The sequence below is a fragment of the Schistocerca serialis genome, chromosome 10, assembly GCF_023864345.2.
Source record: "Schistocerca serialis cubense isolate TAMUIC-IGC-003099 chromosome 10, iqSchSeri2.2, whole genome shotgun sequence".
Taxonomy (NCBI): domain Eukaryota; kingdom Metazoa; phylum Arthropoda; class Insecta; order Orthoptera; family Acrididae; genus Schistocerca; species Schistocerca serialis.
Genome location: NC_064647.1, coordinates 212,869,019 through 212,894,566, shown reverse-complemented (window position 1 = coordinate 212,894,566; position 25,548 = coordinate 212,869,019). Strand labels below are relative to the sequence as shown.

The 25,548-nt window shown below is 52.6% G+C and overlaps 1 protein-coding gene across 1 annotated transcript in view; it reads left to right on the top strand.

Moving 5' to 3' along the window:
* The window catches only part of LOC126424921 (uncharacterized), a 302,725-nt gene that overhangs the window by 246,069 nt on the left and 31,108 nt on the right, over nt 1–25,548 (top strand). The window contains exon 9 of the transcript XR_007576231.1: nt 9,132–9,214. The gene's annotated coding sequence lies outside the window, so the exon portion shown is untranslated. The remainder of the gene's footprint in view (nt 1–9,131; nt 9,215–25,548) is intronic.

Sequence of the window (25,548 nt, the reverse complement as noted above, 5' to 3'; positions counted from 1 at the left end):
ATGATGACCTCGATGTTTAGCCCCCATCAAACCCCAAAACCAACTAAATTAATAAAACGTTTGAATTATTTCATATTTCAAGCATCTGATGTAAACCATTTCAAATGTACATGATCTTAACAGTAATGACGTAACACTTAACAAATTTACAGAGAAGTGACTTCAATTTTGCTCACTGAATACAATGGAAATTTCATTTACAATTAAAAGATGCTCATTTTAGTCACAAATATAATTTATGATAAAGTGTAACCAAAGTGTCACAACACACATGCATAAAAATAAATGTGGCAGATGACAAGTTTCATTGCGAGTTATTGTGGGCCTCTTAGGCAGATGTTCAAATAAGTCATGGTTTTGTAGGGCTTGTGGTAGATTAGATTAGTACTTGTTCCATAGCTCATGAATACGACACTTAGTAATGATGTGGAATGTGTCAGGTTAATAAAAGGTGTCTATACATGATATTACATCAGACAAAATATTGCGTGACACTCAATATTTTTGATTTTTTGTGGGGTTGGGAAATTACCCACTTACTATATCCAAAAATTCATCTAATGAGTAGGAGGCGTTGCCATTAAGAAATTCTTTCAATTTCCTTTTAAATGCTGTATGGCTGTCAGACTTTTGATACTATTTAAGTGACCAAAGACTTTTGTGGCAGCATAATTTACCCCCTTCTGAGCCAACGTTAAATTTAACCTTGAGTAGTGAAAATCATCCTTTTCCTACTGTTGTAGCCATGTAAACTATTGCTTTTGAATTCGTTTGGATTGTCAATAACAAATTTCTCAAGTTTATGAGGCTACAATGATTTCTAGCTCTTTAAGTATCTGGAGGATGATCTTGGATGAGCTCCAGCAATTATTCTGATTACACGCTTTTGTGCAATGAACACTCTTTTACTCAATGATGAGTTACCCCAGAATATGATGCCATACGAAAGCAGAGAATGAAAATAGGTGTGGTAACCTAATTTACTCCGATGTATATCCCCAAAATTTGCAATGACCCTAATAACATAAGTAGCTGAACTCAAACGTTTCAGAAGATCCTCAGTGTGTTTTTTTCTGTTTCAATCCCTCATCAATGCATACACCTAGAAATTTTGAATATTTTACCTTAGCTACCGATTTCTGATCGAAGTCTATATTTATTAATGGGGTCATTCCATTTACTGTGTAGAAATGTATATACTGTGTTTTGTCAGTTTAATGAGAGCCCATTTGCAGAGAGCCACTTAACGATTTTCTGAAAAACATCATTTACAATTTCACCAGTTAATTCTTGTCTGTCAGGTGTGATAGCTATACATGTATCATCGGCAAAAAGTGCATCTTCGTGAATATAGGATGGCAAGTCATTAATATATATTAAGAACAGCAAAGGACCCAAGACCGAACCTTGTGCCATCTCATTCTTGATTGTTCCCCAGCTTGAGAAATCACCAGTTTTTGCATATTATGTGAACTGTTTATTTCAACTTTCTGCACTCGTCCAGTTAGGTATGATTTAAACCATTTGTGCACTGTCCCATTCATACCACAGTACTTCAGCTTATCTAGAAGTATTCCATGATTGTGTAAATCAAAAGCCTTTGATAGATCACCAGAAATCCCAACAGGTGACTTCCGGTTACACAGAGTATTTAATATTTCATTAGTGAAAGTATATATAGCATTTTCCGTTCAAAAACCCTTCTGGAAACCAAACTGACATTTTGTTTAAATTTTATTTTTACAAAGGTGTGAAGCTACTTTACAATACATTACTTTTCAAGGATTTTGGATAAGGCAGTCAGGAGAGATTGGGCGGTAGTTGTTGACATCAGACGTATCCCCTTTTTTATGCAGTGGTTTAACAATGGCATACTTCAGTCTATCTGGTAAAATACTCTACTTCAGAGAGCTATTACATATATGGCTAAGAATCCCACTTATTCCTTGGGAACAAGCTTTTATTATCCTGCTGGAAATGCCATCAATTTCATTTTCATTCTCTCTACTCATACGTGCAGCTTGTTTATAACCACTGATATTCATCTTTTCCATGTCAGACACAATGTGATGCTTAGACAGGCATAGTATATCTATTACATTATCAGATTCAATGTCATCTAAACAAAGCAGGAGCTCATCTACTTTATTCTTCAATCCCGGAATATTTTGGTGAAAAATAGTAACATTATTTTTCACTTCTGTGAGAATCTACTTTTTTCTTTAATCCACCAATATTTTGGTTAAATGTGGAAAGATTATTATTTACTGCCTTGTTGTGAGAATTTTGGGTTTTGGACCTCTTTAGCACCTGCCTGCCTTAACTTCTCATTGGACACTGATATTAGTCTAAACAAGAGGTACATCCATGAGTACTAGTGTCCACCCCTTATGGATTTCGCTAACAACCCTGCCAGTTTACCCTTCCCTTTCCTATTGAGATGTAGGCCATGCCTTGTGAAATCTCCCTCCCCCCCCCATCAATAGCCTTGACATAAACCACTCCAATGTCTGACAGTGGCCACCCTACGCAACTGATCCAACTCCATTTTACCCTCCAGACAGCGGTTCAACTGGGGCTGATCGTGCTGCACGAAAGCAGACACCAGCCCAACATTGGTATGGGTAGTTGCCGAGGCTATTTTCACCAGGTCACACTCAATGCTGTAGCCCTGATCCCTGTCAATACTGTTTCCCACTCCACCCTCTATCATCACATGATCCTACTTTGTGAATCCCTTGCACAGGGAACCTATATCCTCTACTACCTGGCCAAGACTTGCACTTCGCTTGAAAAAGTTTGTGACCTGGTACCTGTCACCTAATTTTTCCTGCAAAATCTGGCCCACACCTCTTCCATGGCTGCTATCTAGCAATAGAACTTTACTCTTACTTTCTACTTTTTTGAAACAGTTGGTTTCCTAGGGAGATTCTGTTGCATCTTAACTGCTTAACTGCATCTACTTCTACTGGGGCCTCTTCCATATTGAACTGCTGTAGCAAGGAAAATCTATTGGTTGTGCCAATTGGGAAACTGTCACACTGTCTTCTTTCTGTGGCCCCTGTTCCCAGCTACCACTTCCCACCGCTGTTAGCCCTCCTCCCCCCTTAACCTCTTCAGTTCCTCCTTCGCTCTGTCCAAATCAGCCTGAAGGGCGCTTTCTCCTGCTGTTCAGCTATAATCCTATCTCTTGAGCAAACCCTGCAAGAGAATGGAAGAGTCTCGTTTGCTTCCCCAATTCCCACGCCGCTAAAATTTCCCCAATGAAACCACCTGTCACAACAGCTGCACAAAACCCTGAACTAACTTTCCTCCTGCAGCTCACACACTTGGTATCCATGGTAGTTTGGAAATAAGTTAAGAGATTTACTAAGTGATAACGATAATATATTAAATACAGATGCAAAAGGACACTAAATGTTTTGGAAACTAATATGTAAGTAAACTATTACCACATGCACTTAAATTTCTGGTATAACGCTAAACATGTACGATCAAAAATTCAGCATAAACAGCCGAATGTAACCAAAACGAACTTTTCGCGATTACTGGAACAATACGCAAACAAAAGAAAAACCTTTAATGGTGAGCTTGAAGAGTACACTATGAGCGTATTTAATTAGTTAAGTGTTCAACTACAATTACAACCTGAATAACTTATCTTTCACGAGAGCTCTGTCTCCGTACGTGCGGCCTTGTGCAGGGTTAAAAAGTCATATCAGGTTCTAACCCTTCAGATTGACACCTGCAATTATACAACTGCTGAGCAAATCAGGAATAGAACTGACACCAACGCATATGAAAGCTTCACGAAAGTTGTCTGCAGGTGCCATGTTGAATGTCCATATCGCATAATGGGCAGCGCCATTGCGTGGGTATGCAGCGAGGAAAAAAGGCGAACTGCCTCCACTCTGGATACAATACAATGTGCTACTAGCTCCTCAGATTGCTAGATAAGTGCCCTCTGCAGATAATCTGGTATGGAAAATTTGTTGTTCCTTATTTTTGCCCTGTTTTGTTTCACTAAAAATGAAAACACAGGTGTCAGATATTGACATTGCAAACCCATTTATTTAAATATTTTCTTAACCATATCTAACCAAATCTATTAAATCTTGTAACCATTGTCCTGTTTCTGAAGGGAACTTTAATAAGTATAGATTTGTTAGGAAGTAGTTCCTGAATGTATGTGTATGGTGTTGCCATGTACGGAAGTGATACATGGATGATAAAGTGTTTACACGAGAAGAGAATAGCTTTTGATATGTGGTGCTACAGAAAATGCTGCAGATTACGTGGGTAAATCACATAACTAGTGAAGTGCTGAACAGAACTGGGGAGGAAAAATTTGTGGCACAACCTGACAAGAACGAATTAGTCGGTAGTACAAATTCTGAGACATAAAGGGATCACCAATTTAGTATTGGACGGAAGCGTGACAGGTAAAAATCGTGGAGCTGAATACAGCAAGCATGATAGATTCAGGTTGCAGTAGTTAGATGGAGGCATGCACAGGATAGAGTAGCATGCAGAGCTGAATCAAGCCAGTCTTCGGACTGAAGACAGGTTGTTGAGTAGAGTTGGCGCCTATGGTCAGGACCCTTTATATAGGGAACTTCTGTCCCTCTTAATACACCGTTGGAGGCTGTGGTTGTTCGGGTAATAGTATTTCAGGCTATTACTACCTACAATGTTTCTCCCTCCTAATTGTGGTGTCTTAGAACATATTGTTTGCATTGGTATCTCAGCTCCTCCACCTTTGCTAATCTTGGGTGACTTAAATGCCCATAATCTTCTGTGGGGGTGGAACGACGATCACTGGCTGTGATAAAGAACTCGAAAGCTTAATGGCGCAATTGACTTTAGCCTTTTAAATATTGGTATCCCCACACATTTCAATGTGGTGTGCAGACCTTTCTCTGTCATTGATCTTCCAATCTGTAGTCCTTCTCTTCTCTCATATATTCACTGAAACCGAGCGAGGTGGCGTTGTGGTTAGCACACTGGACTCGCATTCAGCTCGACGGCGGTTCAATCCCGTCTCCAGCCATCCTGATTTAGGTTTTCCGTGATTTCCCTAAATCGTTTCAGGCAAATGCCGGGATGGTTCCTCTGACAGGGCACGGCCGATTTCCTTCCCCATCCTTCCCTAGCCCGAGCTTGAGCTCCGTCTCTAATGACCTCGTTGTCGACGGGACGTTAAACACTAACCACCACCACATATTCACTGAAGAGGCCATAACTTATGTGGTAGTGACCACTTTCCTATCATATCCTTTCCTCAGCATCAGTCCCTGGATGCCAGCCCAGATAGGCTCTCAGCAGTGTTGAATGGGGTGGTTTCGCCTCTACTGTCGCCATTGTCTCCGCATTGCATGCAGGTATGGATGACAGTCGAGAAAACCGCAACCACTCTTTTGGCAGCTTTTTTAGCGACAGTTTCTTAGGTCCCACCTCAGTGGAAGACAGTATCTTGGTGGTGATCGGAAATAGAGGTTATCAGGTATCATAGGTGGGCTCTCCAACATCACAAGCAGGATCCATCGATGGGACACCTCACTACCTTTAAGCACCAGTATGTGTGGGCCTGCCAGCTAAAAAAATGGAAGCCAGAATTCTGGGAATGTTAAGTTTCAAGCACTGGAGCATGTTCATCTGTCAAAGGTTTGGGCTAAGATGGTCTCCACCGATTAGACAACTGCAGGTGTGCCTGGTATTACATTGAGTGGCACTATCTACACTGACAAAGTGCCATCGCCAAAAATTTTGCTCTGTTATGCTTCAGGCTTTGCGTCTGAGAATTATCAGCCTACCTTTTGTGTTCTTAAACAATGGGTGAAGTGAAAGCTGTACTTTCACTAAACACTACCTGGAGCCACATAATGCTGCACCCAGCGATTGGGACTTTGTCGTTCCTAGCTCACTGCCCTGATACAGTCAAAGGACTACACACGGTTAATGAATGTTGGGTAATTTAGGTATAGCCTGAAGGTTAGTGAACAATGGCCTCAGTTTTCCTTTCCAGATCATGCCACGTGTATATACACTCCTGGAAATTGAAATAAGAACACCGTGAATTCATTGTCCCAGGAAGGGGAAACTTTGACACATTCCTGGGGTCAGATACATCACATGATCACACTGACAGAACCACAGGCACATAGACACAGGCAACAGAGCATGCACAATGTCGGCACTAGTACAGTGTATATCCACCTTTCGCAGCAATGCAGGCTGCTATTCTCCCATGGAGACGATCGTAGAGATGCTGGATGTAGTCCTGTGGAACGGCTTGCCATGCCATTTCCATCTGGCGCCTCAGTTGGACCAGCGTTCGTGCTGGACGTGCAGACCGCGTGAGACGGGGCTTCATCCAGTCCCAAACATGCTCAATGGGGGACAGATCCGGAGATCTTGCTGGCCAGAGTAGTTGACTTACACCTTCTAGAGCACGTTGGGTGGCACGGGATACATGCGGACGTGCATTGTCCTGTTGGAACAGCAAGTTCCCTTGCCGGTCTAGGAATGGTAGAACGATCGGTTCGATGACGGTTTGGATGTACCGTGCACTATTCAGTGTCCCCTCGACGATCACCAGTGGTCTATGGCCAGTGTAGGAGATCGCTCCCCACACCATGATGTCGGGTGTTGGCCCTGTGTGCCTCGGGCGTATGCAGTCCTGGTTGTGGCGCTCACCTGCACGGCGCCAAACACGCATACGACCATCATTGGCACCAAGGCAGAAGCGACTCTCATCGCTGAAGACGACACGTCTCCATTCGTCCCTCCATTCACGCCTGTCGCGACACCACCGGAGGCGGGCTGCACGATGTTGGGGCGTGAGCGGAAGACGGCCTAACGGTGTGCGGGACCGTAGCCCAGCTGCATGGAGACGGTTGCGAATGGTCCTCGCAGATACCCCAGGAGCAACAGTGTCCTTAATTTGCTGGGAAGTGGCGGTGCGGTCCCCTACGGCACTGCGTAGGCTCCTACGGTCTTGGCGTGCATCCGTGCGTCGCTGCGGTCCGGTCCCAGGTCGATGGGGACGTGCACCTTCCGCCGACCACTGGCGACTACATCGATGTACTGTGGAGACCTCACGCCCCATGTGTTGAGCAATTCGGCGGTACGTCCACCCGGCCTCCCGCATGCCCACTATATGCCCTCGCTCAAAGTCCGTCAACTGCACATACGGTTCACGTCCACGCTGTCGCGGCATGCTACCAGTGTTAAAGACTGCGATGGAGCTCCGTATGCCACAGCAAACTGGCTGACACTGACGGCGGCGGTGCACAAATGCTGCGCAGCTAGCGCCATTCGACGGCCAACACCGCGGTTCCTGGTGTGTCCGCTGTGCCGTGCGTGTGATCATTGCTTGTACAGCCCTCTCGCAGTGTCCGGAGCAAGTATGGTGGGTCTGACACACCGGTGTCAATGTGTTCTTTTTTCCATTTCCAGGAGTGTATTAAGAAAAAGACACCCACATATGAGTAAGGATTGTCTTGGGGTGAGATGCAGGAAAATGGGGAATATGTTTATGCTAGTACTGCTAAAAAAATTCAACATTCCATCTGAAACACTAAGACGATCTTCGCTAGGCCTAGTGACGGTAGTGATGACACTGAAGACAAAGAATGATGCCTTGAATGTACTGCAAGAATTAACTCAAATTTTCTAAAGCAGTTCTGATGTAATTCTAATATATAGCTATGACGTAAATTGGCAGCTAAGGAATAATATCCTGGAAATTCAGTCTTAGATTGATAACCAGTTTCATCCCTTTGATTTGTAAACATATTTAGGCATCCTTGGTTAAAGAGTGGATAAATCACAGAAAAACCATAAAAATATGAATCTATTGTTAATTATACCTTTATACATTGATACATGCTGTAAAATGTGCAATAATATTGTAATAGTCAGATGTGTGTGGTGCACAATGTCCATGTGTATGCAGTACTTTTATGCAATTGATAATGACCTTCATTATTGCACTTGCTATCAAAGATAACGCAACACAGCCTAAATACTGTAAAATAAAGTAGATGTCAAAATATCCAAAACGAAACAAATGAAACAGACTACGAAAAAACAAAACGCCAATAGTCTCTCGCCACGTCCACATTGGATATTCCCGTATTCGACCGAGAGACCTTGTTGTTTCAATTGAATCCTTCAGGAGCCTGTCTTCTATGATCGCACAGTGAAATTGCAAACAATAATATCGCAGAGTGTGACATGCGTCATACGGCGCACAGAGCGCGCGTATAGCGGTATACAACTTACAACTACTTCAGGATATAACTTTATCATATATGGTTGAACTTGCTGTTAAATATGCTATCAGACTGACTACACAAACTTTTTACCGTTTCAAAAATTGACGTGAGGGGAGGACTTCGAAATACATGAATGTTTATATTGATTGCAGAGCTGTACAACAAAATAGCAGCCACGTAAATTACGTTCCAACATTTTAGTTATATCTCCTAATGTATCAAGGATATTTGATCAGAAAGATACCCGCATTTTCTTTGGGAGGTTTTTCCCTACAACAGCTATATGGGCACATAGAAAAATATACGTGTCATATTTTGACCTAAACAAATACATATTTGGAGTGGGAATCGGCGAGTGGCACTTAGCAAGTGTTACTTGCGAAACTGTGTATCACCTATGGATTGCATACAAGAAAAGTAGTGGCTATAGGGAAGTTTGGTACTTTTCGGAAACGGGCTCCACCTTTCATAATAAATATGGAATATGCAAATAAGTTCCTACTTGCATTAATCAAACCTCAGACAATATTACTCACCTGCCAGCGAGTCTTAAATTCAGCTGCTAGCTCTTCTCGTAATATTTTGTAAACGTTCTGTGTTGGCCAGTACTTTGGAAACCTCGAACCTACATATTTCAGATATGCGTCATACTGATGGACGAAATTAATATCCGGAATTGTGTGTGTGTGTGTGTGTGTGTGTGTGTGTGTGTGTGTGTGTGTGTGTGTGTGTGTGTGTGTGTGTGTGTGTAACATTTCGTCGAGTCTGCAGTGTTACAGTACCTCCAGTTGAATTATTTCTGGAGGATGCACCAGATATGAATGTAGGCCTACAGAATGTCCTCTGTTTCAGGTCGTCTCATCGCCATCCAGGTGCTAATATTCGCAATGTTGTTTTGTGCATCGAATGTACTGCTTATCTTCGCTGTCGTAAGGGTAAGCATCTTAACGTAAGGCTTGTGGTGGAACACAACATGGGAGTATATCCCTAATGAATTTTGCACTAGGTTTATAGAAACTGTTAAATGAAACAAGCCAGTAATTGTACAAGTTATACATAGTGTTGTGTGTATCGAAACTCCACACTGAGAAGAACTAGTTATCAGATCCATGAAACCTGATTCAAAATTACCTTTTGAAGGAAAACGTGTAATGAGTGTAACTGGATACAAAATGGAAAACTACGAGGGTCAGTCAAAAAGTAATGCCTCCTATTTTTTTTTTCTACGTTTAATTGTCAGGAAATTTAAATGCAATTACATAGGTTGAAAACCACAACATTGAGGATCATTTTGTCATTTTTCAATGTAATCTCCGCCCATCTCTACAGTTTTGGTCCATCTTTGAACAAGGGCATGTATCCCAGCACGGTAAAAATCACAGTTCTGCTTCCTAAGCCATTGACGCACGGATGTTTTGACGGCCTCCTCATCTTCAAAATGAATCCCACGATGAGCTTCTTTTAGTGGCCCGAACAGATGGAAGTCTAATGGTGCCAGGTCAGGGCTGTATGGGGGATGAGGCAAAACTTCCCATCCAATTTTGACAATCTCGTCAGAGGTGTGACGACTGGTGTGTGGTCTTGCATTGTCATGCAAAAGAACATCTGCCATTGATTTTGTTGGGCGAACTCGCTGAAGACGTGCTTTAAGTTTGTTGAGGGTTGTGACGTATTGAACAGAATTTATTGTGCATCCCTGCTCCAAAAAATCAACCAGAATCACACCCTCTGTATCCCAGAAAACTGTTGCCATGACTTTCCCTGCCGATCGCACAGTTTTGAATTTTTTCTTCCTCGGCGAGCTTGTGTGACGCCACTCCATTGACTGCCTCTTTGATTCGGGTTCAAAAAAATGCACCCATGTTTCGTCCCCGGTCACAATTTTTTTCAGAAACTCATCTCCCTCCAAACGGAAGCGCTGCAAGTGTTGGGAGGCTATTGTTTTCCTTGCCTCTTTATTCTGATCGGTTAACATTCTTGGAACCCACCGTGCACAAACTTTTGAGTACCCCAATTGTTTAATAATCGTGATCACACTGCCTTTACTAAGAGAGATAATGCGACACACTTCATCTGCAGTCACCCGACGGTCACCACGAATGATGTCATCAACTTGCTGAATGTTGTGTGGAGTCACTGCACTCACCGGCCTGCCGCTCCGCTTTTCGTCAGTCAACGGTGTTTGCCCTTCAGCTTCCTTACAACGACGAACCCATCGTCTAACAGTGCTGACATCCACTGTCACAACACCATACACCTTCTTCAGTCTTTCATGAATGCGTATGGGCGTTTCACCTTCTGCATTCAAGAATTCAATCACACAACGCTGTCTCAAACGAACATCGATGTCGGCCATCTTACAAACTTCTGCTGTGCTGCCACCTGTTGACACAGAAAGTTACTACTGCAGTGGATTGCAGAAGAAGGTTTGAGGAATGGCGCCAAATTCAAATTTTTCACTTAACTTAATTTCTTTAAGTAGAAAAAAAATGGGAGGCATTACTTTTTGACCGACCCTCGTAGTTACTCGGATATCAACCCATGAGTTGTCACTCTTCTCTGAACTCCAGATACTTAGTGTCATCACCTTCCACAGTACTGTCTAAAGAGGTGCCTTGGAACATTAAACAGTAACTTCGCATTTACCTTGGGGACAGTTTCCTGCAGTCACACTATGTAACAAAATCAGTGTATGGCATTCTTATAAGATAGTTGCTCAGTTGAGTCACACTACTGACAGCACCCATGGGGCTCGCCACTCTTGGTCAGGTTAGTACTGGGCTACCACAGGACCCCAGCCTTCGCATCACGTTCTCCCTTCTGTGTGCATGTCTCTCCTCTTGCTATTCTTTTTCCCCTCCCTTGGGAACATGTCGCGGTTTTTGGGAATACACCGCATTGTCCAGAGCTGACATAAAGTCTCACCACTGTTTTTCGTTCCCTTTTTCTTCGTTCTTCTCCTATCCCTCCTCCACTTTGGCGTTTGAGGCTTCTCTTTTCCTTCTTCCTCCCTGGGCTTTCCTGAAGGTCTGCCAACGTGTCTGACACAATTCCCCGGTATGATACCCCCCCCCCCCCCCCCCGACACAGGCCAGGTCCAGTAAAGTGTGATTGCCAGAGCTGCTACCTTCAAAATAGCTGATTGGTCCCTCTGTCAGGTATTCAGGAAGTGTGACCTGAGGTGTGAACAATCACCTAATGCAGGTGTCCCCTTTGTGAATGGGGCTCCCAGTTGGAAGTGCGCCATTGGGAGACACAAGCAATCGTGGGGACTTTCCTTGCAATGGGCCAATGATATTCACAATCGACGTCTATGAAACGTAAGTGGAATGAGGCTAACGATTAAAGGACCCACCCAGCTGCACCACGGTTCCTTGTGGTTTCATTTGCTGAAGATGGGCAGTCGTTCTCAACAGTAAATCTGTTTCTTATACAGAAAGGTGTTGATGCATTTGCCAGCCCTGTGAAATCTTGCTCTGGGTTTCAGAAAGGCACTTGGCTTTTGGAGACTACTTCTCATTCTTCAGTACAACCGCTGCTTGCCACTTCACTTAACAGCTCTCCTGTTCGTCTTGAGGCGTGTAGAACTCTGAATTCTCCCTGTGTTGTTATTTACACTAGACTGCTCGACTGTCTGACAGTCCGAAATCCAAACATCTCTCTGATCAGTCTCATTGCCGTGGCTTGGATGATGAAAGAGGCAGATACATCCTTAGTGCAAACACTCGCTCTTTTTCTCACCTTTGACAGTGGTGCTTCTGTACAAGATCAAAACTGCCTATGAAGTGATCACTGTCCAACCATACATTCCGAACCCAATAATTGCTACCAGTGTCATTGTTTCAACCACCTTCGAATGTCTTGTCAACACCTGTCCAAATGCATAACTCTGTAGTAGTTATGCACACGAGGGCGGCTGTCTGCCGCCGCCGCTTCCTCCGCCGCTTCCTCTCCATTGTGTGATCCATTTGGGGAAGAGCACCTTACCTAGTGTCTCCGACGTGTGCCCTCCTAGTACATTCCACCTTTTCTTTCATGTCGTTGTCTGATGCTAGTGTGCATAGCCAGCACGGTAGCCAGCCCGTGTGGTGGGGTCGCTATGTACCCTTTTGGTTGAGCCCCCTGAACACACAGGGATCACACTTCAGATACCTGAGCTGTGACCTCCTCATGCATGCCTTGGAGTGGTTACTCGTTATCCTGGAGCATCAGAACTTCCGGCAATGGCCGCCGTGCCCTTTCCCCCATTATCTAGTTTGCACCAGGACTGATGCAGATACTTTCACCAGTGTCAAACCTTTATTCTTTGTGGAACACATTGAAGACAAGTTCGGCGAAGTGGACTCCCTGAGCAAGATGCGGTCGGGTTCGTTGCTGATAAAAACTGCTTCAGCTGCCCAATCTGTGGCCTTTCGTGCCTGTACCCATCTTGGGACAATTCCTGTGTCCATTACCCCCTCACCAGTCTCTAAATATGGTACAAGGTATGATTTTTCACAGGGACCTCATCCTTCAAACTGATGAGGGACTTCGGGACAATCTCGGACGGCGGGGTGTTCATTTTATTCGGCGTGTTCGGAAGGGTCCTAAAATAATCGTATTGATACTGGTGCCTTTATCCTGGCCTTTGAAGGGGATACCCTCCCTGAGAAAGTTAAGATAATGGTCTATCGCTGTGATATGAAGCCGTACATCCCACCTCCTATGAGGTATTTTAAGTGCTTGCGTCTTGGCCACACGTCTTCTCGCTGTTCTCAGGACCCTCTCTGTGGTGACTGTGGACGTCCACCCCATGAGGGGAGTCCCTGTGTTCCCCCTCCTGTATGTGTAAATTGTCATGGTAGTCACCAGATTGCCCAGTATACAAGAAAGAAAAAACGATACAGGAGTATAAGGATCTCGATAGTTTTACCTACACAGAGGCCCGTAAGAAATATGCACGACTGCACCCTGTGTCCATGACATCTAGTTACGCCTTGGTTACATCTTCACCCCATCCTCCCCCTTCCTTACCCCCATCCCGGACCACTCTCCTCCCCCCTTCCAGACCACTCTCCTTCCCCCCCTCCCGGACCACTCTCCTTCCCCCCCTCCCGGACCACTCTCCTTCCCCCCCTCCCGGACCTCCGCTCTCCTTCCCCCCCTCCCGGACCGCTCTCCTTCCCCCCCTCCCGGACCGCTCTCCTTCCCCCCCTCCCGGACCGCTCTCCTTCCCCCCCTCCCGGACCGCTCTCCTTCCCCCCCTCCCGGACCGCTCTCCTTCCCCCCCCTCCCGGACCGCTCTCCTTCCCCCCCCTCCCGGACCGCTCTCCTTCCCCCCCTCCCGGACCGCTCTCCTTCCCCCCCTCCCGGACCGCTCTCCTTCCCCCCCTCCCGGACCGCTCTCCTTCCCCCCCTCCCGGACCGCTCTCCTTCCCCCCCTCCCGGACCGCTCTCCTTCCCCCCCTCCCGGACCGCTCTCCTTCCCCCCCTCCCGGACCGCTCTCCTTCCCCCCCTCCCGGACCGCTCTCCTTCCCCCCCTCCCGGACCGCTCTCCTTCCCCCCCTCCCGGACCGCTCTCCTTCCCCCCCTCCCGGACCGCTCTCCTTCCCCCCCTCCCGGACCGCTCTCCTTCCCCCCCTCCCGGGCCGCTCTCCTTCCCCCCCTCCCGGGCCGCTCTCCTTCCCCCCCTCCCGGGCCGCTCTCCTTCCCCCCCTCCCGGGCCGCTCTCCTTCCCCCCCTCCCGGGCCGCTCTCCTTCCCCCCCTCCCGGGCCGCTCTCCTTCCCCCCCTCCCGGGCCGCTCTCCTTCCCCCCCTCCCGGGCCGCTCTCCTTCCCCCCCTCCCGGGCCGCTCTCCTTCCCCCCCTCCCGGGCCGCTCTCCTTCCCCCCCTCCCGGGCCGCTCTCCTTCCCCCCCTCCCGGGCCGCTCTCCTTCCCCCCCTCCCGGGCCGCTCTCCTTCCCCCCCTCCCGGGCCGCTCTCCTTCCCCCCCTCCCGGGCCGCTCTCCTTCCCCCCCTCCCGGGCCGCTCTCCTTCCCCCCCTCCCGGGCCGCTCTCCTTCCCCCCCTCCCGGGCCGCTCTCCTTCCCCCCCTCCCGGGCCGCTCTCCTTCCCCCCCTCCCGGGCCGCTCTCCTTCCCCCCCTCCCGGGCCGCTCTCCTTCCCCCCCTCCCGGGCCGCTCTCCTTCCCCCCCCTCCCGGGCCGCTCTCCTTCCCCCCCTCCCGGGCCGCTCTCCTTCCCCCCCTCCCGGGCCGCTCTCCTTCCCCCCCTCCCGGGCCGCTCTCCTTCCCCCCCTCCCGGGCCGCTCTCCTTCCCCCCCTCCCGGGCCGCTCTCCTTCCCCCCCTCCCGGGCCGCTCTCCTTCCCCCCCTCCCGGGCCGCTCTCCTTCCCCCCCTCCCGGGCCGCTCTCCTTCCCCCCCTCCCGGGCCGCTCTCCTTCCCCCCCTCCCGGGCCGCTCTCCTTCCCCCCCTCCCGGGCCGCTCTCCTTCCCCCCCTCCCGGGCCGCTCTCCTTCCCCCCCTCCCGGGCCGCTCTCCTTCCCCCCCTCCCGGGCCGCTCTCCTTCCCCCCCTCCCGGGCCGCTCTCCTTCCCCCCCTCCCGGGCCGCTCTCCTTCCCCCCCTCCCGGGCCGCTCTCCTTCCCCCCCTCTCGGGCCGCTCTCCTTCCCCCCCTCCCGGGCCGCTCTCCTTCCCCCCCTCCCGGGCCGCTCTCCTTCCCCCCCTCCCGGGCCGCTCTCCTTCCCCCCCTCCCGGGCCGCTCTCCTTCCCCCCCTCCCGGGCCGCTCTCCTTCCCCCCCTCCCGGGCCGCTCTCCTTCCCCCCCTCCCGGGCCGCTCTCCTTCCCCCCCTCCCGGGCCGCTCTCCTTCCCCCCCTCCCGGGCCGCTCTCCTTCCCCCCCTCCCGGGCCGCTCTCCTTCCCCCCCTCCCGGGCCGCTCTCCTTCCCCCCCTCCCGGGCCGCTCTCCTTCCCCCCCTCCCGGGCCGCTCTCCTTACCCCCCTCCCGGGCCGCTCTCCTTACCCCCCTCCCGGGCCGCTCTCCTTACCCCCCTCCCGGGCCGCTCTCCTTACCCCCCTCCCGGGCCGCTCTCCTTACCCCCCTCCCGGGCCGCTCTCCTTCCCCCCCTCCCGGGCCGCTCTCCTTCCCCCCCTCCCGGGCCGCTCTCCTTCCCCCCCTCCCGGGCCGCTCTCCTTCCCCCCCTCCCGGGCCGCTCTCCTTCCCCCCCTCCCGGGCCGCTCTCCTTCCCCCCCTCCCGGGCCGCTCTCCTTCCCCCCCTCCCGGGCCGCTCTCCTTCCCCCCCTCCCGGGCCGCTCTCCTTCCCCCCCTCCCGGGCCGCTCTCCTTCCCCCCCTCCCGGGCCGCTCTCCTTCCCCCCCTCCCGGGCCGCTCTCCTTCCCCCCCTCCCGGGCCGCTCTCCTTCCCCCCCTCCCGGGCCGCTCTCCTTCCCCCCCTCCCGGGCCGCTCTCCTTCCCCCCCTCCCGGGCCGCTCTCCTTCCCCCCCTCCCGGGCCGCTCTCCTTCCCCCCCTCCCGGGCCGCTCTCCTTCCCCCCCTCCCGGGCCGCTCTCCTTCCCCCCCTCCCGGGCCGCTCTCCTTCCCCCCCTCCCGGGCCGCTCTCCTTCCCCCCCTCCCGGGCCGCTCTCCTTCCCCCCCTCCCGGGCCGCTCTCCTTCCCCCCCTCCCGGGCCGCTCTCCTTCCCCCCCTCCCGGGCCGCTCTCCTTCCCCCCCTCCCGGGCCGCTCTCCTTCCCCCCCTCCCGGGCCGCTCTCCTTCCCCCCCTCCCGGGCCGCTCTCCTTCCCCCCCTCCCGGGCCGCTCTCCTTCCCCCCCTCCCGGGCCGCTCTCCTTCCCCCCCTCCCGGGCCGCTCTCCTTCCCCCCCTCCCGGGCCGCTCTCCTTCCCCCCTCCCGGGCCGCTCTCCTTCCCCCCCTCCCGGGCCGCTCTCCTTCCCCCCCTCCCGGGCCGCTCTCCTTCCCCCCCTCCCGGGCCGCTCTCCTCCCCCCCTCCCGGGCCGCTCTCCTCCCCCCCTCCCGGGCCGCTCTCCTCCCCCCCTCCCGGGCCGCTCTCCTCCCCCCCTCCCGGGCCGCTCTCCTCCCCCCCTCCCGGGCCGCTCTCCTCCCCCCCTCCCGGGCCGCTCTCCTCCCCCCCTCCCGGGCCGCTCTCCTCCCCCCCTCCCGGGCCGCTCTCCTCCCCCCCTCCCGGGCCGCTCTCCTCCCCCCCTCCCGGGCCGCTCTCCTCCCCCCCTCCCGGGCCGCTCTCCTCCCCCCCTCCCGGGCCGCTCTCCTCCCCCCCTCCCGGGCCGCTCTCCTCCCCCCCTCCCGGGCCGCTCTCCTCCCCCCCTCCCGGGCCGCTCTCCTCCCCCCCTCCCGGGCCGCTCTCCTCCCCCCCTCCCGGGCCGCTCTCCTCCCCCCCTCCCGGGCCGCTCTCCTCCCCCCCTCCCGGGCCGCTCTCCTCCCCCCCTCCCGGGCCGCTCTCCTCCCCCCCTCCCGGGCCGCTCTCCTCCCCCCCTCCCGGACCGCTCTCCTCCCCCCCCCCTCCCGGACCGCTCTCCTCCCCCCCCCCTCCCGGACCGCTCTCCTCCCCCCCCCCTCCCGGACCGCTCTCCTCCCCCCCCCCCTCCCGGACCGCTCTCCTCCCCCCCCCCTCCCGGACCGCTCTCCTCCACCCCCCCCTCCCGGACCGCTCTCCTCCCCCCCCCCCTCCCGGACCGCTCTCCTCCCCCCCCCCCCCTCCCGGACCGCTCTCCTCCCCCCCCCCTCCCGGACCGCTCTCCTCCCCCCCCCCCCTCCCGGACCGCTCTCCTCCCCCCCCCCTCCCGGACCGCTCTCCTCCCCCCCCCCCTCCCGGACCGCTCTCCTCCCCCCCCCCCTCCCGGACCGCTCTCCTCCCCCCCCCCTCCCGGACCGCTCTCCTCCCCCCCCCCCTCCCGGACCGCTCTCCTCCCCCCCCCCCTCCCCGACCGCTCTCCTGCCCCCCCCCCTCCCCGACCGCTCTCCTCGCCCCCCCCCCCTCCCCGACCGCTCTCCTCGCCCCCCCCCCCCCCTCCCCGACCGCTCTCCTCGCCCCCCCCCCCCCTCCCCGACCGCTCTCCTCGCCCCCCCCCTCCCGGACCGCTCTCCTCGCCCCCCCCCCCTCCCGGACCGCTCTCCTCGCCCCCCCCCCCCTCCCGGACCGCTCTCCTCGCCCCCCCCCCCCCTCCCGGACCGCTCTCCTCGCCCCCCCCCCCTCCCGGACCGCTCTCCTCGCCCCCCCCCCCTCCCGGACCGCTCTCTCCTTCCCCCCCCCCCTCCCCTGCCAGAGAAGTGTCCCACTCCTTCGGCGTCTGCTGGTCAAGGGCGCCTCTCCTGAGATGCCCCTTCCCGGCACCTTCCAGGTCAAAGGTCTGCTGCCGCGCGGCGACCGCGAGAGCCGCCGCGGTCTCTCTCTGTTCCTGTTCCTGATCTTGCTGCAGCTGGCTCCTTTATGCCACACAGCCCTCCTCGATCTCAGCCTGAAAAGAAACAAGTCCCGGGACAACGAGCCTCTGGTGTCACCGGTGGTCCCTTCCCCGACTTCACAACCGGATTCTGAACTGTCGTTCATGGATGTCGCCCCCTCCTTGTCGATGACGGGTGGGGACCCGGCGGTATGACTGGATTTAGCGTGTTCAGCCCTCATTTAAACCATCGTTCTGTGGCTCTTCAATGGAATTGTAATGGATACTATCGTCACCTTCCGGAATTGAAATCCCTTGTTTCGTCCTACTCTGCAGCTTGTGTGGTTCTCCAGGAATCTCATTTTACTGATGCTCACTCACCGACTCTCCGTGGGTTCCGTGGGTTCCGTGTTTTCTGTCGGAATCAGGTCGGACCCTTGTGGGCTTCTGGTGGCGTTTGTACGTTGGTCCGTACAGACATTGCTAGCACGTGGATTCCTCTCCAAACTACATTGGCAGCGGTTGCTGTTAAGGTCCACTTAGACTCTGCAGTCACAGTTTACAATCTTTATCTCGCTCCTGACAGGACCCTTACACCTACTGCCTTAACCACCCTTCTTCAGCAACTTCCTCCTCCCTTCCTCCTCCTTGGGGATTTTAATGCTCATCATCCTTTGTGGGGCAGTGCCTTTCCATCTAGACGAGGTCTTCTCACAGACCAATTTACTGCAGACCACGACCTGTGCCTTCTTAATGATGGCTCCCCTACTCATTTCACCGCCGGTCCCCCCCTGCGGGTCCGGGGATTAGAATAGGCCCACGGCATTCCTGCCTGTCGTAAGAGGCGACTAAAAGGAGTCCCTCCCCCTCACGAGGGTAGTTAGCGCCTGCGTCCGGAGGCGGACGGTTCCACGACCTCTATTTGTGGTCATTTTGCTTTTTCACTTCTCGTTTCTTCCTACCTTTGGTTGGTTCCTTTCTTTGCTCTTCTCCACCTCACTGTCTTCCTTACTCTTTCCCCTGCAAAATATCCTTGCCTTCTCATTGCCTTCTTCTCCTTGCCTTCTCTGGTCTCCGCCTCGGCGTTTGAGACAGTCTGTCCTCTCTCTCTCTCTCTCTCTCTCTCTCTCTCTCTCTCTCTCTCTCTCTCTCCTTTTTCCTCTTCTTTTTCCTCTTCTTCCTTCCTCCCTGTGCGTGCCTTAAGGCCGACCTACGCGTTCGCACGCGTAGCAGGTGACGGGGTAACGCGTAATTCCCCGCCCAGGGTAGACAAGTAAGGCACGCACGTACCCCCTGGTAAAGGCCAGGCCCGGGGAGGGGCCTGAGCTGATACCGTCTGACCATGCTGATTGGTCCCTCCGTATGTTTCTCGGGAGGTGTGACCTGAGGTGTAAACATTCACCTAAGGCGGGAGTGCCCTCTGAGAGGGTCCCCACAAGGAAGGAGCGCGCCATCGGAGACGCTGGCAATCGTGGGGGATTCCTCCGCAATGGATTTCACTCCATCTCTCTAAACTTCTGCCCAAAAACGGAAACTTGACCAGCCACCAGTGACAAAAGTACTACCGCCTGCGCCACAGTTCCTCGTCGTTTCTCGATCTCAGGACGGAAGGGATTTTTCCTCTGTCAACCCTTTCGTTATCCAGAAGGGCGTAGATGTCATAGCCGGATCTGTCAAATCTTGTACCAGGTTGCGTAACGGTACCCTATTACTAGAAACTGAGAGCGCCTTTCAGGCACAAAAACTGCTTCGGGCCACACTCCTGTACCCGTTCCCTGTCCGGGTGGAGGCTCACCGCACTTTGAATTCGTTTCGTGGTGTGGTATATACTAGATCACTCGACGGATTGACTGATGAGGAGATTGTCTTTCCTCGCTGAGCAGGGCGTGACGGCTGTCCATAGGGTCATGAAAAAGGCCAACAATGACCTTGTACCGACCCGAACACTTTTCTTGACCTTCGATAGTGTTCAGCTGCCGTCGCGCATCACAGCGGGCTACGAGGTTATTTCTGTTCGCCCCTATGTCCCGACACCTACGCGCTGCTACCAGTGTCAGCGTTTTAATCACACTCGCCAGTCTTGTTCCAATGCGTCTAAATGTCACTTGTTGCAGGGATGCCCATGAGGGTGACTATCCACCTCCGTCTCCACGTTGTGTGAACTGTCAGGGTGACCATGCAGCGTCCTCCCGCGACTGTCCCATCTACAAAGAAGAACGCTGTATCCAAGAAATTCGGGTCAAAGAGAAAGTGTCCACCTCGGCTGCTCGCAAGCTATTCGCTAGTAAGAAGCCCACGCTGCTCCCAGCGGCGAAATACAGAACTGTCCTCGCCTCTCCTCGGACTACCAGGGAGGTGGCAACCCTGACATGCGATCTGACCTTCAGCACCACGGTCGTCCGTTCGGCCAGTGCTAAGATTGCGCGGTCGACGTCTCCTCTTCCTCCCGTCACCCCTCAGACACAAACACCTTCATCAGCTTCTGCTAAGACGAAGACCCAGAAGTCAGATGCACGGGCCTTCAAGAAGGAACCGTCCCGTGCAGACTTCCTACGTACCTCGACCTCCCAGCCTTCGACCGTTACTTCCACCAAACGTCCTTGCAAGAAGGCTCATAGGAAGCACAGTTCTCCTTCTCCGCCACGGCCGTCATCCGTTTCGCCTGGCCGCACCGCTGGTAGCCGAACATCTGGCCGTTCACCGGCGGAGGAAGCTCCCCCTCCCAGCGATCCTCCCAAGATGGCCGATGAACCTATAGACCCAATGGACGATGACTGTCCGCCTACTGATAACGGCGGCAGTACTCGCTCGAAGCCAGGCCCTTAGCGGCCTTCGAGGTGACCCCTTCTTTCATCTTCCTTTTCTTCTAACGATGGCACTTATTCACTGGAATATTCGCAGCATTCGCTCCAACCGAGAGGACTTGAAGTTGCTGCTCCGCTTGCACCATCCGCTCGTCGTAGCCCTCCAGGAAACGAAGCTACGCCCATGCGATCAAATTGCCTTGGCACACTACACCTCTGTGCGTTTTGACCTACCCCCTGTGGTAGGTATCCCGGCTCATGGAGGGGTTATGTTGCTGGTCCGGGATGATATTTACTACGATCCCATCACGTTGCACACCGGCCTGCAGGCAGTTGCCATCCGCATTACTCTCCCCACTTTTACATTTTCCATTTGTACCGTTTACACTCCATCGTCATCTGCCTTTACCAGGGCAGACATGATGCAACTTATTGCTCAGCTACCTGCACCATTTTTGTTAACTGGAGACTTCAATGCCCACCATCCCCTTTGGGGCTCTCCAGCATCCTGCCTGAGGGGCTCCCTGTTAGCAGATCTTTTCAACCAGCTCAATCTTGTCTGCCTCAATACTGGCGACCCTACTTTTCTTTCGGACACATCTCACACCTATTCCCATTTAGACCTCTCTATATGTACTACCCAACTTGCACGCCGGTTTGAGTGGTATGCACTTTCTGATACATAATCGAGCGACCACTTCCCGTGTGTCATCCATCTCCTGCAGCATACCCCTCTCCGTGCTCCTCTAGTTGGACCATCTCCAAAGCAGACTGGGGGCTCTTCTCTTCCAGGGCGACCTTTCAGGATCAAGCCTTCACAAGCTGCGATAGTCAGGTCGCACACCTCATGGAAGTCATTCTCACTGCTGCTGAATATTCCATCCCTTACGCTACTTCTTCTCCACGTCGCGTACCGGTCCCCTGGTGGACCGCAGCATGTAGAGACGCTTTACGTGCTCGTCGACGTGCTTTACGCACCTTTAAACGCCACCCTACAGTGGCGAATTGTATCACTTACAAACGATTACGTGCACAGTGTCGTCGTATTATAAAAGAAAGCAAGAAAGCCAGCTGGGTTGCTTTCACAAGCACCTTCAACAGTTTTACTCCTCCTGTTGTCTGGGGTAGCCTGCGCCGGCTATCTGGCACTAAGGTCCACTCACCAGTTTCTGGCTTGACGGTCGCGAATGACGTCCTTGTGGCCCCTGAGGATGTCTCCAATGCCTTCGGCCGCTTTTTCGCTGAGGTTTCGAGCTCCGCCCATTACCACCCTGCCTTTCTCCCCCGCAAACAGGCAGAGGAGGCTAGGCCACCTAACTTCCGCTCCTCGAATCGTGAAAGTTATAATGCCCCATTCACCATGTGTGAACTAGAAAACGCACTTGGCCGATCACGGTCCTCCGCTCCAGGGCCTGATTCTATTCATATTCAGATGCTGAAGAACCTTTCTCCTGCGGGTAAAGGTTTTCTTCTTCTTCGTACTTACAATCGCATCTGGAATGAGGGACATGTTCCCGCATGCTGGCACGACTCTATTGTTGTCCCGATTCCTAAGCCGGGGAAGGACAAGCACTTGCCTTCCAGTTATCGACCTATCTCGCTTACCAGCTGTGTCTGTAAAGTGATGGAGCGAATGGTTAACTCTCGATTGGTTTGGCTGCTGCGAGTCTCAACGCCTACTTACCAATGTACAATGTGGATTTCGTAGGCGCCGCTCTGCTGTTGACCATCTGGTTACCTTGTCGACCTTCATTATGAATAACTTCTTGCGGAAGCGCCCGACCGCGGATGTGTTCATTGATTTGGAGAAGGCTTACGACACCTGTTGGAGGACGGGCATTCTCCGCAACATGCATACATGGGGCCTTCGCGGTCGCCTCCCTCTTTTTATTCGTTCCTTTTTAATGGATCGACAGTTCAGGGTACGTGTGGGTTCTGTCCTGTCCGACACATTTCGCCAGGAGAATGGGGTGCCACAGGGCTCAGTTTGGAGCGTCGCTCTCTTGGCCATCGCGATCAATCCAATAATGGATTGCCTCCCAGCTGATGTATCAGGCTCCCTTTTCGTGGACGATTTTACCATCTATTGCAACGCGCAGTGTACACATGTCGTGGAGCGCTGTCTTCAGCGTTCTATTGACAGTCTTTACTCCTGGAGTGTCGCCAATGGCTTCCGTTTTTCTGCCGAGAAGACGGTCTGTATTAACTTCGGGCGCTACAAAGAATTTCTCCCACCGTCCTTACGACTCGGTCTCGTTGCTATCCCAATCGTGGAGACAACCAAATTTTTAGGTCTTACATTTGAGAGGAAACTTAGCTGGTCTCCACATGTCATATTTGGCTGCCCGTTGTACCCGTTCTCTAAATGTCCTCCGTGTTGTCAGTGGTATGTCGTGGGGAGCGGATCGAACCGTCCTGCTTCGTCTATATCGGTCGATCGTCCGCTCCAAGCTGGATTATGGGAGCTTCGTATAGTCCTCTGCATGGCCATCCATCTTACACCGCCTCAACTCCATACAACATCGGGGTTTACGACTTGCGATCGGAGCGTTTTATACTAGTCCCGTAGAGAGTTTTCATGCTGACGCTGGCGAATTGCCACTCACCTACCGGCGCGATATACTGCTTTGTCGGTATGCCTGTCGGCTTCTGTCAATGCCCGACCACCCGTCTTATCGTTCGTTTTTTGACGACTCTCTCGACCGTCAATACAGGGACCGTCAATACAGGTTGTATGTCTCTGCCCTGCTACCCCCTGGAGTTCGCAGTCGTCGCCTCCTTCAACACCTTAATTTTTCACTCCCTGCAACCATTCGAGTGGGCGAGAGCCACACGCCACCTTGGCTCCAGGCTCAGGTCCGCGTTCACCTTGACCTCAGCTCGCTCCCAAAAGAGGTTACCCCTGGTTCGGTCTACCACTCCCGTTTTGTGGAACTTCGTTCGAAGTTCATCAATATGACCTTCATTTATACAGATGGCTCTAAGACCAATGACGGGGTCGGGTGTTCCTTTATTGTCAGGGCACAAAGTTTCAAATACCGGCTCCATGGCCATTGTTCGGTCTTCACAGCTGAGCTCTTTGCCCTCTACCAGACTGTTCTTTACATCTGCCGCCACTGACATTTTGCTTATGTCATCTGCTCCGATTCCCTGAGCGCCATTCAGAGCCTCAATGATCCGTATCCGGTTCACCCGTTCGTGCACCGGATCCAACGCTCTCTTCGGCAGCTGGTGGACGTCGGTTCTCCGGTTAGCTTCATGTGGGTCCCTGGCCATGTCGGTATCCCTGGGAACGAAGCTGCAGATGCTGCAGCCAAGGCTGCGGTCCTCCAGCCTCGGACAGCTTCTTGTTGTGTCCTTCATCAGATTGTAGCAGGGTTATTTGTCGGCGCATTTTATCGCTGTGGCATGCCGATTGGGCTGCACTTACAGACAACAAGCTTCGGGCCTTGAAACCTCTTCCCGCGGCTTGGACGTCGTCCTCCCGCCCTTCTCGGCAGGAGGAGGTCGTTTTGGCCCGGTTACGCATTGGACACTGCCGGTTCAGCCATCGCCATCTGCTGACGGCTGCGCCGGCGCCGTTCTGCCCATGTGGGCAATTGCTGACGGTCCGCCACATTTTAATGTCCTCTCCGGATTTTAACACACTGCGTCTAGATCTTAACCTGCCATGTACTTTAGATGCCATTTTAGCGGATGACCCACGTGCATCTTCGTTTTATCAATTTGACAAACCTCTCTAAGGACATTTGATGATGCTGTTTTTTAATCCTATGCCTGTCAGTCTGTCTTTAATCGTGTTTTCCCTTTTAGTTGTTGTTCTAAACTTGTGCCTCGCGGTGCATTCTTAACGTAGTCAGGGCGCTAATGACCATTGACGTTGTGCGCCCTAAAACCACAAAAAAAAAAATAAATCAGTGCCGGTCATGGTACCTTTTCTGCCATTGATCTTTCTCTTTCTCCTCCCTCTCTCTTCCCTTCATTACACTGGTCGCCACACGACGACCTTTGTGATACTGACCATTTCCCATTGATTATCACGCTCCCTTCCCGCTCCCCGATGGACAGGTTACCTCGTTGGTCTTTCCACCGCGCAGATTGGCCTCTATACACAGCACAGGTCGAGTTTTCTCCCTCTTTGTCGGGTTGTATTGATGGCGTCCTACGTGACGTGTCTGACGCGATTGTTCACGCTGCTAGCCGTGCTGTCCCGCGCTCATCTGGACCATATCGTCGCCGGCAAGTCCCGTGGTGTACGGCCATTGTCATTTCCATCCGTGATAGCCGTCGAGCTTTGCAACACTTCAAGAGGCACCCATCCGTAGCCAGCCTTACTACCTTTAAACGCCTCCGTGCTAAAGCCCATTATTTAATCAAACAGGGTAAGCGGATATGTTGGGAATGATTCGTTTCTTCCCTTGGTTCTACTGTCCCCCTGTCACGGGTATGAGCTACTCTTCGTTCTCTCCAAGGTTGCCATCGGCAGTCCACCCTCCCAGGCCTTCACTTCCCAGATGGCATTTGTACGGACCCATTAGTTCTTGCAGAACATCTTGCGACCAATTTTGCAGTGGCGTCAGCGTCAGCCTCCTATCCAGCTGCTTTCCTTCATTAAAAACAGCTGGCTAAAGCTTCCACCTTATGTTTCACCCCTTGTGAGTCAGAATCTTACAACAAACCTTTTATTGAATGGGAATTTTTCTGCTCTATCTCCTCATGATACGGCCACTGGCCCAGATTCCATTCATAACCAACTGCTTCAACATCTCAGTGCTCCACAACGGCAACATCTTCTTCGGGTGTTTAACCGTATCTGGCCCCCCTGCGGGTCCGGGGTAAGAATAGGCCCAAGGTATTCCTGCCTGTCGTACGAGGCGACTAAAAGGAGTTTCAACCATTTCGGCCTTCCATGTGTTGGTCCCCCTTGGGGTTTGACCTAAATTTTTTCAAAATTCTACTGAAGTACGAGCCTTTTGGGGAAGGACACCTTATGTGGTGTACCTCTGGTCCTAAGTGCACTAAGACCTTGGCACTCAGCATTGCACTGGCGTTGTAACCATACCCACTATTCCTCAAATTGGGCC